This window comes from Microcebus murinus, chromosome 22, assembly GCF_040939455.1.
Source record: "Microcebus murinus isolate Inina chromosome 22, M.murinus_Inina_mat1.0, whole genome shotgun sequence".
Lineage (NCBI taxonomy): Eukaryota > Metazoa > Chordata > Mammalia > Primates > Cheirogaleidae > Microcebus > Microcebus murinus.
This window is the reverse complement of record NC_134125.1, coordinates 20079198-20091575: the sequence shown is the minus strand read 5'-3', so window position 1 is coordinate 20091575 and position 12378 is coordinate 20079198. Positions and strand designations below refer to the sequence as shown.

The window sequence follows — 12378 nt, the reverse complement described above, 5'->3', positions numbered from 1 at the left end:
AGATGATTTTGAAGGGAAAGCCAAAAGCATTTGCTAGGGGTTTGGCTACACACAGGGTCTGAGAGGAAGAGAGGTCAGGTGGGACACCAAGGATCTGAGCTTGAGCGACCAGGTGAGCAGTGACGCCATTTACTACAATGGGGAGGGCTCAGGCAGGGCGGAGTGTTTGTGGTGGAATCAACGGTTTGGTTTTGGATGGGTTAAGTCTGAGACACCTTTCAGAAAACTGAGTGGAAATGCAGAGTCTGAAATGGAGAAAAAAGGCTGAGGCTAGAGCTAGAAAGATGGCAGTCCTCAGCACCACTCACTTGCAGAGAGAACAGGATGCGTGTGGACAGAGAAGACACATGGGGCTGAGCCCGGGGGCCTCCAACACATCAGACTGAGCAATGATGACTGGGAAAGTACAGCCTGTAAAGTACAAGAAAAGCTAGGAAAGTTGACATGTATGAGATAGTGGGAAGAAAGCAGCAGTTAATCTAAAAGATATCGTAATCTTTGACAAGATTTCATCTTATCAAATCCCCTCATTTCACAGGTGAAGAAACTGGGGGGAAAATCGGAGGCCCAAAGTGTCGGGGTGGTTTGCACAAACCACACAGTGTCAGCTACTTATCCGTTGTCACTTCCCCTTTATTCCAGGGACTCTCCATATGTACTGTGTGTAGAGGATTGGGGTTTTTTCTCCCCTATCCTCTCCCTAGTCTAGATCTGATAACATTCCTCCATGTCATCACAGATACTGCTGCTCTTGGGGGAGCCATTATTAAAGATGAGAGCGTGTCCTATCATAGCCTCGGTGGTGTTGTGTCAGAAAAGGTTGGATGCTTCACGCCTGTGATCCTAGCACTCTGGGAAGCCAAGGCAGGAGGATCACTTGAGTCCAGGAGTTCGAGACCAGCCTGAGCAAAAGCAAGACCCTGTCTCTACTAAAAATAGAAAAATCAGCCAGGCATCATGGCGTGTGCCTATAGTCCCAGCTACTCAGGAGGCTGAGGCAGGAGGATGGATTGAGCCCAGGAGTTCAAGGCTGCAGTGAGCTATGATTGCACCACTGCACTCTAGCCTGGGTGACAGAGCAGAATCCTGTCTTTTTTTTTTTTTTTTGAGACAGAGTCTCACTTTGTTGCCCAGGCTAGAGTGAGTGCTGTGGCGTCAGCCTAACTCACAGCAACCTCAATCTCCTGGGCTCAAGCAATCCTGCTGCCTCAGCCTCCCGAGTAGCTGGGACTACAGGCATGTGCCACCATGCCCGGCTAATTTTTTGTATATATATTTTTAGTTGGTCGATTAATTTCTTTCTTTCTTTCTTTTTTTGTTTTTTTGAGACACAGTCTCGCTTTGTTGCCCAGGCTAGAGTGAGTGCCGTGGCGTCAGCCTAGCTCACAGCAACCTCAAACTCCTGGGCTCAAGCAATCCTCCTGCCTCAGCCTCCCAAGTAGCTGGGACTATAGGCATGCGCCACCATGCCTGGCTAATTTTTTTCTATATATTAGTTGGCCAATTAATTTCTTTCTATTTATAGTAGAGACAGGGTCTCGCTCTTGCTCAGAATTTCTTTCTATTTTTTGGTAGAGATGGGTCTTGCTCAGGCTGGTTTCGAACTGCTGACCTCAGGCGATCCGCCCACCTCAGCCTCCCAGAGTGCAAGGATTACAGGCATGAGCCACCATGCCCAGCCAGAATCCTGTCTCTTAAAACAAAAAAAAAATATTGTTCATTTTTTCTAGTTGTGATAATGGTACTGTTAATATGATTTTCAAAAGAATCATCAACATTTAGAGATACATACTGAAATATTTACAGATGATATGATATGATATTTGAAATCTGTTACAAAATAATGTAGTGCGGGAGAAAAGAGAGTACAGATAAAATAACATTGGCCATGGTTGACGATCATGGAAGCTGGGAGAAAACACATGGGACTTCCTTATAGTCTTCTCTCTATATTTGCATGTTTTCTAAATTTCCCATAAAATTTTTTTTTAAAAGGACATCTTGAAAATAGTACTAACATGTTTTGGAATTAATCTACATTAGCCTCTTTTTAAGAACTATAAACAAATTCAATTAGCCATAAAGTCAGCTATCTAAAATCAAAATAGACATTTGCGTCATGCTCTTGGATTACACATTAACAGTGCAAAATGACTATAGATCAAGTTGCACTTTTGAATAAAGTAGAAATACCACAAAAATAATCACTGCATTAGTGCTTGCTTTGGCAGCACATATACTAAAATCAGAATGATACAGAGAGGATTAGCATGTCCCCTAAACAAGGATGACACACAAATTCATGAAGCGTTCCATATAAAATAATAATAATTACTGTAATGTTTTAAATATCAGTCGCTTTTCCGTTAAAATACATTTCAGATCTTCTTTTTCACTTAAGGATACAGTGTCCTTAAAAACAGTAACAGAAGAAAAGGCCATGCTTCTCAAAATTATTTATACTTTTGGAAGGAGACTTGAGGTCTTCTATTTGAATCTCCAACTTATTCACCTCTATTAACAGATGAAATATTTAGTTAGTCAGTTGTTTTAGGGGGTCTCACTCTGTTGCCCAAGCTACATGCCACCATATCCAGCTAATTTCTTTCTTTCTTCTTCTTCTTTTTTTTTTTTTTGTAGAGACAAGGTTTTGCTATGCTGCCCAGGCTGGTCTCAAACTCCTGGCCTCAAGGAATCCTCATGCCTCAGCCTCCCAAAGTGCTGGGATTATAGGCATGAGCGACAACGCCTGGCCCAGATGAAATATTTAATTACTTAAAAGACCATTGCAAGAAAAACTGAACCTACAGTAAGCATACAACCAGAGGTTTAAACTCAGAAGATCCATGAAAATACTTCAGAGAGAGGGCCTTATTATTTGTTAAATAAAAATTAGGAAAAGAAATAATTATCAAGGCACACATAGAGTGGCTTGGGTACCCTTTATTTCTCATCTGGCTCTCATCTTGAATATGCTCCACTCTCCTACCTAGGCAGGACTCCCTGGAAAACATGCCATGCTTGTCACTGTGAAGGGTGTGTGTGTTTGCAGGGAATAGTCACCATGAATATGCAGTAGTGCTTGAGGAATTTCTATTTACCACTTAGGAGATTATAAACATATACAATCATCAAATTGAAGCCCAAAAGGTAGTTTTTAGGAAAAAAATAATTACTCTATCTGTACGTCCTGGTGTACAACATGTATAGAAAGATTAAGCCAAACGTCAGTTATAGAATGGACTCACTAAGTCACAGGCTCAGCACAACTCTAAAAAGAACATTTCACTAATTAACCAAAGCACCTTGATGGATTTTACTGCCAGTACCAATATAACATATTCTACCATACTTTGGTGATGTAAAGTATTCATCTCTTGATGTAATATGTGAATATAAATGAATCAATCTTGAAATAAAATTTCACACTAGAAAGTTTTCACATAAGGATAAAGGAAGCATAAGTATTTTAAAGCTCAAAGTCCAGCTTGTTGATGGACAATATCTCAGCTCATTTTAAGTCAGCTCTAAAGAAAACACAAAGACAAAAGGTGGAGAACTGTTTGAAGGCTCAAGGTTTAGAACAGGTGGCATTAACTCCAACAGGAACCAACTGAAACAAGTCACACAGTGCCTGATGCCACAGCTCTTAGGGGACTTGATCGCCCTGAACTGTAATTGTTCAAGATGCACCTGGTCCTGCTTCCAATAGCCTGTGAGTTTGAGCATCTTACTCACCTCTGCATCCTACAAGGTGCCTGGCAAATGCTTACTGAACGAGGGAAGCAGGTGAATGGGGAACTGGGGGCAAAGCCATCATGGACACATTCAGAGTGCCCCAGTTTCCTCACCAATGTATGCCTCCATGCCAGACTCAAGACTCATCTAGCAATAACCTATGGCAAGTGCCAGGAAAATTTATGTAAATCAAGTATTTGAAAATCAAATACTTGCTATTTAAACCAGGGAACTCCACTATTTAAAGGAAATCCATGGTAAAGCTACCTGTAATGGAAGTATAATCAATTCCTTCTCTAATGAATATATTTTTATATTCTGAGGTTGCTTTTTTTTTTGAGACAGAGTCTCGCTTTGTTGCCCAGGCTAGAGTGAGTGCCGTGGCGTCAGCCTAGCTCACAGCAACCTCAAACTCCTGGCTCAAGCAATCCTCCTGCCTCAGCCTCCCAAGTAGCTGGGACTACAGGCATGCGCCACCATGCCCGGCTAATTTTTTGTATATATATGTTAGTTGGCCAATTAATTTCTTTCTATTTTATAGTAGAGACGGGGTCTTGCTCTTGCTCAGGCTGGTTTCGAACTCCTGACCTCGAGCAATCCGCCCGCCTCGGCCTCCCAGAGAGCTGGGATTATAGGCGTGAGGCACAGCGCCCGGCTCTGAGGTTGCTTTTTTAGCAGGAGAGACCTGACTCAAATCTACACCTTGCCTCACTGTCACTTGGGCAACCCTATTTCATACTGTCTGAAGCTCTCAATCAGACTAAAAGGAGATCAAATAAACTGATATAATCCAGCTTCTGGACAAGTTTTGTCAGTACTGCCTGTCACCTATTTTTAATGTCAGATGGCAAGAAAGTTCCCCAATAATAGAGTCCTGGAGGGCAGCCAATACTCCATGGAAGCCAGACTCTGGGCTTTTCAGCTTCCCTCAGTTGATATGGTATGGACAAACAATACAAGATTCCTAAGAAGGGAGCTGGTTGCCAGATAGACCATATATCTCAAGGGCACATTTTCAAAGTAAAACTTGAAGCAACAAAGTTAGTCTTCTGTGAATTGGTGCAGGAATGAGCCCTGGTCAGAGATGCTAGGCATGCAGTAGGCATTCGATAAGCTCTTGTTAGTTGGTCCCAACATAAAAATATGACTCAAGAGATAGGTTTCAGGCCAGGCGCAGTGGCTCACACCTGTAATTCTAGCACTCTGGGAGGCCAAGGCAGGAGGATTGCTGAGGTCAGGAGTTCAAGACCAGTCTGAGCAAGAATGAAACCCTGTCTCTAATAAAAATACAAAAAAAATTAGCCAGGCATCGTGGTGCATGCCTGTAGTTCCAGCTACTCGGGAGGCTGAGGCAGGAGGATTGCTTGAGCCCAGGAGTTTGAGGTTGCTGTGAACTAGGCTGATGCCATGGCACTCTAGACTCTGTCTCAAAAAAGAAAAAAGAGAGAGAGAGAGAGACAGGTTTCAGAAGTTCTGGCCAGGGAGACAGTTTAGTGCAGAAGGAAAGTCATTGTAGCACTGATTTATAAAAAAGCAAGAACAAGCAGTGCTGTCATCTCCAGCATCCAGAGCAATAAGAGTAAGGGCAGATGGTGGCTAACAGATTAATTCTGATTGTGAAAGGTTTAAAGTTTCATGTAATGTTTCATGGATCTCAAGGCGGGCTGTCAGATTTAGCAAATAAAAACACAGGATGCTCACTTAAATTTGAACTTCATATAAATGCCAAATAATTTTTAAAGATAAGTATTCCTAAATGTTGCGAGACAGACTTAAACACTAAAAAATTATTTGAAATTCAAATTTAATAGGGCATCCTGCATTTAATCTAGCAATCTTACTCTAGAGAGGATAGAAAGATATAGTGAATCACGGATCCCATTATTGCATTAAGGTTTCTGAAACACTGTTCCCAGAAATGCTCGAAGAGCTTAGATGTGGATAATGAAGCTACTTTCTTAAGAGTGAAAAAAGATACTGATCAGAGTTCCCTGCTCCCAGGCTACAGTGAAAGGAGGGACCAAAGAACAATACAATTAAGACAGGTTTCTCAACCTCAGCACTACTGACGTTCTGGGCCAATAATTCTTTGATGTGAGAACAATCCTGTACATTTGAGGATGTTTAGCATTATTCCTGGACTCTACCTGCTAGATGCTAGTAACACCCCCTCGGGTGTGACAGCCAAAAATGCCTCTAAGTATTGCGAAATGTCCCCTGGGGGCAAAATCTCCTCCAGTTGAAATCACTGGGTTAGAAGAAATGGTCAAATAAACAGAAAGTGTCATATCCATTAACCAGTGGTCAAATAACAAAAGATTGTTCACAAGGGAGACATTCTCAGCTCAACCCGGGGCCCCTCCAAGCTCATAGCAGGGAAGAGGAAAGCCCGGTCACTTCAGCTAAGACAATCGGAAAGGCTTCATCTGCCAGAAGCGCTGGAGGATCTCTGGCGAGCCAAGCCAACGAAGCTCCGCGTGGCCGTACACACGCCACAGCAAGCAAGGCGTCGCAGCCAGCCTTTGAAGACGTTCCTTTTAAGTTAACCTCCCCTCCAACTAAACTTTTTCCAAATCTCTTCCTGCCATTTGGAAGTTGATTCTCAGCTGAAAAGGCCTGTATGCACGAGGTGCAGATGGCAGCAGTTACGGCCCTCACCAGATGCTGCAGTCTCTAATTTGATTGAAAGGATATAATTAGACAACAGAAACACTTTAATGAAAGAGCAAAACATGGAGGGAGGGAAGGATTGAAGGCCCTTAACTGATGCCAAAACACCCACCAGTAATGGAGGCTTTGAAAGGGGAAGGGGAAAGCCCCTTAAAAGGACAGTCCCCATCCTGTTTATTTCCCCATAGACATAGGAATAGGGATTTTATTATTGTAGATTTCCACTGTATTTTATGTGGGAACAATCTGATTAGAGCCAGAAGAGTCTTCGGAAGAACATCAAAGAAAAACAAATATGGCTTCTGTGGTCATTATTAAAAATATTTTTACCAGCCCAATAATTTTCTTTGAAGACGAATTTTTATAGATTGAACAGCAGCAAGTAATTCACATACTGCGATGGGATTGGTTAACAATCCCTACTACCCTGAAAGAGAACCACTCGGCCGCCATGTTTTCATCCAGCTTTGGGACACTAAGGCATGTGCACAACCATATAATAAAATTTGTTTGGAAGGTAGAAAGGAATCGTGCAATCACACATGCTGATAGCTACAACCACTATGAATCATCTTTAAAGCTGCCTATACTGTTTTTACTATTTCCTAGCTTTAAAACTTTGAGTGTGAGTATATTGTTCTGGTCCTGACCAAGACTCTGGACCAAACTGAAAGAAATCCAGCCCTCAAGATCTGCAGTTGCTAATGTGGTGTGACACTCGGGTTTGGAAGCGGCTGCAGCCTCCTCAGCCCACTAGAAGCAGGGCCCCGCCCTTGTGGCAAATTGAACAATAAAAATTTAATGCTTTGGCTACCGGCCAGGGATTAAATCTGTGGCAAGAGAAACTAGAAGCTGGGCCCAGCAGAGGGGCAGCCCTGAGAGGGTCCTGTTGTATAATTTGGAGGGAGAGAGGCAACTGCATGTGAGGTGGCCTAAAATCCTTTTGTCTGCCAAGGAACTCCCTAGCACCTAACTTCATTCCTCCTCAAACTGGTACAAGTCCAGGCTAGGGAGGTGTTTACCTAGAAAGAGAATAAAAAAGGGGAGGGAGGAGAAGGGATTCCTTTAGAGGAGGACAAGGCACGTTTCTGTCGAGTGGTTATTACTGAGGTGTATAGACACCCATCTGACATTTGTACCGTGGCCTCTTTCCTTCCCTCTTCAGTCTGAATCCAGACAATGTGTCAGAAGTTGAGATGGCGGCGGGGGAGGGGGAAGTACTGCCATTTTGGGAGGAAGACATTGAAGACAAGAGGAGGGAAAAATAGTGACCTCGGACTGCTCCTCCTAGACTAATACTTCCGGGTTCCAGTTGGATTCTCAAGGTCGAACTGAATGTGGAAGAGAAAGACTGTCAGTCGTCGTCCTCATCTATGCACAGGCTGCACAGCCAGCCAGAAAACGACCAGTCAAGTGGCACCAGGGGGCTTGATCTCGCTTCAAAACCTATACTGGTAGTTTTCTAAGTGACACGTTCCCTTCCTCCTATGTTGTCCTTATTCAGGAGGCAAAAACTCAGGCAAAAGCTACAGACCCAAACTTCCGGCCTCTCTCAAGTGTTTTGCATTAACTGTTCCACAGTACAAACACAATCAGCTTGGTATGTTTGAATGTTTCATTTTGTTTTTTTTTTTCAGAAATGTTTTAATTAAAACAAAATAATCAGCCATGCTAAGCACATTGTTGTTTTTTAAAAACTACTTGAAATATGACAATAGAACCATGGAAATAAAAATTAACTGCTTAGGAAAGTGACAGAAATTTGTTTTCTTCTTCTTCTTTTTTTTTTTTTTTTTGTTCCTGGTTGTTTTTCTGTCTCAGGGCTGGTGCCACCTGCTGCCTGGGCTTTCCTCTGAGAAACGGATCCCTCAACGGTTTGTTCCAAGCAACATCTGCAGGCATAATTGAACAAACCATAGGCCAGTTCTGAGGCAGGCACTATTTTCTTTATGTTGTGCACACTGAATTTCTCCTTGAAGCATTTTTTAAAAAGTCTTATTAAAGATCCAAATGTATGTTTGTGAACTTTCCCTCATATGTATCTTTTTAAAAAATTATGGTAAAACATAACATAAAATGTATTGTTTTGACCCTTTCTCCCATATTTATTGAAGTTAACAGTAAATGGTAAAATGGTCATTCATTCACCAAAATCTAGCCTCCTTATCACCTTTTCTAGACCAGTGAACACAAAAAAAATCAATAGACATGGACCTAGAGAAGGACCTGGCAAAGTACCACCTGTGGGCCAAATGTGGCCCACTGCCTGGGTTTAAAATTTTTAATTTTAAAGAAATTAAAAAGAAAATATTTTGTAACATAAAAATTACATGAAATCCAAATTTTAGTGTCTACAAACTTTGATTGGAACACAGCCATGCCTATCTATATATGTCCTTTTTTTTTTTTTGAGACAGAGTCTCGCTTTGTTGCCCAGGCTAGAGTGAGCACCGTGGCGTCAGCCTAGCTCACAGCAACCTCAATCTCCTGGGTTCAAGCGATCCTCCTGCCTCAGCCTCCCGAGTAGCTGGGACTACAGGCATGTGCCACCATGCCCGGCTAATTTTTTCTCTATATATTAGTTGTCCAATTAATTTCTTTCTATTTATAGTAGAGATGGGGTCTCGCTCTTGCTCAGGCTGGTTTCGAACTCCTGACCTTGAGCAATCTGCCTGCCTCGGCCTCCCAGACAGCTAGGATTACAGGCGTGAGCCACTGCGCCTGGCCATATATATGTCTTGTCTATGGGTGCTTTTGCCCTACAAAGTTGAGTAATTTCAACAAAAACAGTATCTGGCCCACCAAGGCCAAATTATTTACTGCCTTGCCCTTTATAAAAACTGTTAGCCCATACCTGACCTACAGCCTCAGGTGGCATTCCAGCCTCAAAAATTCTAAACTGGAGATGGTATATGACTCCCAAATCCCTAATCTATATATAGTGAAGCTATTTCAAGCAATGTATTTTCTCTTAATCGTTTATTGCTTTTGGTCCAGCTATGCTAAACCATGAGCATATCAATATCTATACTGAGTATACCAATTTGCTGTTTATTAATAGTGAGCCTAAATGAGGGACCTTCTTGCTTTAAGATCTTATAAGAGGGCTCACTGCATACCTCAAAGATTTAAATGGTTTGTCTAGGGACCAAAACAAAATTTCACAAAAGGATCAGAGTTCTTTGATACGAGGTCAAAATGGTGTTTCTTAAAATACTCAGAACACATAAGTAACTGTTACTCATGCTTTTTCCTTCACTACCTCAGCTCCCATGTTGCTTACGGGTAACTCTATTGCCATTAATGAAGTCCCCAAAAGGGGCAAGCCTGTAGAGACTATGAAGCTCTTGCTGTTAACTGAACTCATGGGTTTTTATGGCAAGACATACTATTGGCTAGTGGGACAAATTCCAGCTGAGGAGTTACAGGAGAATGAGCATCAATTCATAAACTTATAAAAGGCTACTTCAGCTGAGCGGAGAAGCTCTGTTGATGCACACCTAACAGCCCCCAAATGTAATGCAGTTTGCCTTAGGTGGAAAACCCAATTAGCAAAGTCCACTCAGCCTCCTCTTCTGCTCCTACCTCTTGTCTCTTCCCCCCAGGTCAGTAAATGCCAGAGGGGGGCCCACTCGGGAGAACCCATCAGCCTCATGGCCCAGGCTGCCTTCCTCCTGGAGAGGAAAGTCTAGATTCCACAATTAACCTCTATCTTCCTTTCTATCAGCTGTGAAGGAAAGGAAAGAATCTTAAAGGAAGAATGAAGAAAAGGGAGATCATTTGGGGTTGGCTACACACTGTAATTAGAAGTAGCATTGATGGGGAATGAGCTAACTGTTTTCATACAGTCAGCATTCAAAAATGCAAACCACCAGTAATTTAAATATTACAAAATTGTGCAGAATATAAGTATTGAAATAATTTTTTCCATCCACAAAATTTTAGAGAAAATTACAGTATCAAAAAATATAAAATCCTCAGAGTAAAGCATGTTTTTTTTTTATTGGGAAGGATTTAAAAACTAGTGGGTAGGCTCTAGACACGATGCAATACTGAAGACCATGTGGTATTCTCCCTAAAACTGCTTCTGAAACCAGAGAGGAAAAGTCACAGAAGCACCAATGTACCAGGACAGTAGCAAACCAAGCTGGCAGGATTCACTGAATTGGGAACTTGGGCCACTTATCACAAATCATTTCACAATGGTTATTTCCCCCTACCCCAGACTCCTAAATGAAAGCACACTAAGATTTGGGATTCAACTATCTGTGTGCACTTGACCCTAGCAAAGCAAAGGTCCCTGGGAGAACACACCACCTTCCAACAAGCGTAAGCACAGAGTTGGCTCACTTGACGCTTTTCAGAGCAGCTACTCTGCCCTTTCCAGAAGGGGAACCAGTCCATTTCCACCCATACCTCTCTCACAGGACATTAAATCCTGACCACACAGATGGCAAAGTGGAGCTAAGGGGTTACTAAGTTACAGTTATGTTGACATATCTTGGCTCTCGGAATGTCCCTCCCTTACTCCTCACAAAAGTAGAAGTGATGAAACTGTAGAAGTCCTACAGAAGGTGGAGATCACTCAGAAACCACTTAGCGGGCCTTGGGTTTACAGCACTAGGAGACCCCCATTCTACTGATCTAAAGCCAAGTTTTGCCTTTTACAGGAATCAATCAGACAGAAAGCTCATAGCATCCCCAGGGTAAATGAGGTGTCTAGCACTTGATGAACTGTGAAGCCCTATAAAAAGTATTATTAAAGTGTTTATTGACTGCCTTCTATATGTAGGTGTGTTACCTACAGTATATCATTTAATTTTCACAACACCCTGCAAGGGAATTATCATTACCTCCCCCCACCTTGCAGATGAGGAAACTGAGGCCAGAAGCTGAAGGCATGGCCCAAAAGTCACACGGTAAGTGATAACACCAAGTCCTAGCCTTTTCACTAATCCAAGCTGGTAAGTTAACAAAGCAATGCTGAGTTTCTTTCACGAGCAGAATCCTGTCTTTCCAACATCACAGTCTGTGACTCTGGGTGGAGAACCCAGAAGCTGGTTTTCCTACTTGGGCAGAATGGTAATGAACTCTTCCCAGCCCTTGCACAAACATCGGATGCTCAACACCCAAACAACCTGCAGAGAAACGTAACTGGCCAGGCAACGCCCTCTTGCCGGCTCTTCAACTTGGAAAGGATTCTGCTACAAGGAAGGGTGTGTGTGGACGCTAAGCAAATTCTAAACTTTCATCCTGGTCCAGGGCCCCACCTCGGGAAGATCTGGCCTTGGTGTGGTGGAGAGCGGGTGACCTGTTTAAAGTGTGGGGTTGCCCAGGACATGGGGCTCGGCGTTGAGCACCCTAAGCTCTGTAGGGGAGAAGCTTCCCCATCACTCCTTCCTTTCTTCCTCTCCCCCTGCTGGGCTATCACTTAAGTCACAGGCAAGTTCAAAGCTGCCCAGTGGGTAGGGACTAGGAGTCCCGGGAGGGTACAGCGGGTCGTCCCAGGCCCCTGACCTGCCCGTATCAGGTCAGGCAAGTCAATCCGGCTCCTCTCACAAGTTAGTGTGGGCCAAGTGGGCGCAGCCTGGACTCGGCAGAAGGGCCGAGCGCCGGCTCCTGCCGAGAGGCGCGGGGATCCACCGGCGAAGGCGGGAGGAAAGGGTTAGGGGACGCTGGGGCGTTGCAGTAAGGTTCAAGGAGGGGATTCTGGTCCGGGGGAGGGGTGTCACTGAGGGTCTTGGGGAGAGGGTGCAGCGTCTTGAGGCAAGGGAGCCGTCCTGGCCCGAGGTGCGTCGCTGAGAGACTTGGGGACGGGAACCCAGGAGGGAATGGGGAGCAGGGGGCGTCCCGGCCCGGGGGAGTCGCTGGGAGACTTGGGGACGGGACCCCAGGAGGGACTGGGGAGCAGGGGGCGTCCCGGCCCGGGGCAGTCGCTGGGAGACTTGGGGATGGGACCCCAGGAGGGAC

General features: G+C 43.8%; 1 protein-coding gene and 1 non-coding gene across 3 annotated transcripts in view; one reads left to right on the top strand and one right to left on the bottom strand.

Moving 5' to 3' along the window:
• The window catches only part of KREMEN1 (kringle containing transmembrane protein 1), a 64118-nt gene that overhangs the window by 50627 nt on the left and 1113 nt on the right, over positions 1 to 12378 (bottom strand). The window lies entirely within an intron of this gene.
• On the top strand, positions 2216 to 2322 carry LOC142863787 (U6 spliceosomal RNA). The gene has a single exon (XR_012914428.1). It is a non-coding gene; the product is annotated as a U6 spliceosomal RNA (small nuclear RNA).